The sequence below is a fragment of the Oratosquilla oratoria genome, chromosome 24 (genome assembly GCF_046742065.1).
Source record: "Oratosquilla oratoria isolate Oo_2021 chromosome 24, ASM4674206v1, whole genome shotgun sequence".
NCBI classification, from domain to species: Eukaryota; Metazoa; Arthropoda; class Malacostraca; order Stomatopoda; family Squillidae; genus Oratosquilla; species Oratosquilla oratoria.
In genome coordinates, this window is record NC_134800.1 from 27,116,169 (window position 1) to 27,118,668 (window position 2,500).

A 2,500-nucleotide genomic window follows, 5' to 3' on the forward strand; every position below is an offset into this window, starting at 1 on the left:
CAGTAGCCGGCTCAAACGTCCGGCAGTGCTGAGAGAGTGAGGTCACAATGGACCTGTCCTAATTCCCCCCTAGTGTGCTTCTTTTGTATATATATTGTCACTGTTTCCTTACTCTGTACCTTTGAAAATGTTATAAATAGACTAAAACGTTCGGTCACCTTTCATTTTATTTTCCAATTGGTTTTATTACACAATTTGTGAATCACGTGTTTTTGTGATTTATTCGCATATATATATATATATATATATATATATATATATATATATATATATATATATATATATATATATATATATGTATAATGTGTGTGTGTGTGACCATGTATAGGAGCGCTCATGTTTGTGATACTGCGTGTATGTGTGTGTGTAGTTGTTCGCGTAGATGTGTTGTGTGTGTGTGTGTGTGTGTGTGTGTGTGCGTGCGTATGTGTGTGTGTGTGTGTGTGTGTGTGTGTGTGTGTGTGTGTGTGTGTGTGTGTGTTTGTGTGTGTGAGCATGTGGGCAACAGCACAACTGTGACATATAACGCGCAAGATATGCTTGCAAATGTGCTTGCCTGTATTGAGGACATATTCCTTTCCCTCGTGCTTTCTCCTGACATACACATCTTTTCACATTTTCCAAGACTTAAATTCAGCTTTACAGCAGCCACTTTTAGTCACTTTCTACATTGAATGATTTAATATGTTTAATATATTGTGAAAGGTATGATGTCAGTCAGCATATTGTCGCCCTTATTGAAGCTTCAGATTACTTCTTCTTCCTTCGAAATCGCCTTATTCAATTCCTTTTCCACCCTTAACATCTTTTTCCCTCCCTACAATCTTCAATGAAAACAGCCTCCCCTTCCTCCTATCCCCCCCTTCCCCCATCGTCGTGGCTCCCCCTTCCCCGTGTCCCTCACCCTATCTCCCCACCCCCTTCCCGCCCCCTGCAAGGCCCTCTTGGGTCTGAAAGCACGCATTAGGTAGGCAAACTTTCACTAATTCAATTTTCCTCTGATACCGGCGTTTTCAAGACGGCGGCTTTCATCACCTTCTGTCCATTCGAAACTCCGTCGTTATTTACTCACTTGTACTAAACGGGAATCACACGCTGATCTTTAGATTCGATGTGTCATCTACATTTAGGATATAAAGCAGATACTCCGGATTTAAGTATATCGATAAAGTGAAAAAGGAATTTCAATTTAAAACAGATGAAGGCCTTGTTATACGGGCTTCTCCATCGATCCAATTTTGAACATCCCTCGTCCATGGTTCCAGCAGCCGCCCCTAGATGGCAACACCTGTCGGTAAACAAACGCCATCTTTGAGTTTATCTTATTTCTCGTGCTTACTCCGTGTTACTGCTTAATCATTTTCCAATTTTGACTTGATGCGCTTTTTGTTCGGTCCCTGATTTATTACAGAAAAAGTTCTTAAAGTTCTGTGACCAAAAGAAGCGTGGTTTAAGTGACGAAAATTGCCAAGCTGCGCCCTTCTCCCCACCCGTCTTTCCTTTCGCTTGGGAACTTATCGTCTGCGTGCTCACGTGGCCGAACGCACACTCACACACTTTTTCGCTAGTGTCTAAATTTCGCGAAAACCGATATACCATATTTGGCAGCAAATTCCAGGTTTCCCTGTAGATGCAATACTATTTTAACATCATAATATTGTATCTGCTGTCACTAACTCAACGTGATAACATGGCAGAGGGAGGAGACAGGCCTCGTCAATATTTGCGTTCGAGGTTAGCACGAAGTCTCTACGATCGCATGGTGACGGATGAGCAACTGCGGAACATGGATCTAACGGCGGTAAGTTTGAACCTACCGTCCTTACCTAATATGTGACATTTCAATATTCCATAGGTTTCTTCAGGTAAAAATCTAACACGTATCCTGATAGCCTCACGTGTAGATAGAAGTGGTTGAAATAGAATAAGAACGTTTGGAAACGTTGAGAGGATACGTGCTCTGTACTTTAGGCGTTGGGTAAATGTGATACTGCACGAGGATTTTTTTTAATTTGTAGAAAGAAGAAAAGTGAAATAATGTAAGCATTAGGTGAATATGATATATTTTGATCCTCACATTTATATCTCTCCATGTCTCACTCCCATTCTCTCTCTCTCTCTCTCTCTCTCTCTCTCTCTCTCTCTCTCCCTCTCTCTCTCTCTCTCTCTCCCTATAACTCCTGTATTTTATTTATTTTTCTCTGACTCTCAAATTCTTTGTCTCCATTTTTCTTCTCTGTGCTTTCCAGTACATGCCCGGAACATATATACATCCTTCCTCATAAACATATATATTGTTTTGCCCATGTTCGTTCTCCCCTTCTCTACTCTTCTCTCTTTTTCACACACCTTCGTTTTTTTCAATGACTTCCTCTTGCCTTCCCTTTCTCCCCCTCCCTCATTGAATCCCACTCTCTTTGTTCTTCTTCACGTCTTCTTCACTTTTGCCTCTGTTCCCTCCCGTCTGTCTCGCCAGCACAGAAGGGCGACATCACTACTG

General features: G+C 41.6%; 1 pseudogene; it reads left to right on the forward strand.

The window, feature by feature from the left end:
- Positions 1-1,304: 1,304 nt before the first annotated feature.
- LOC143038300 (protein-L-histidine N-pros-methyltransferase-like) overlaps positions 1,305-2,500 on the forward strand; it is a 543,135-nt pseudogene continuing 541,939 nt past the window's right edge.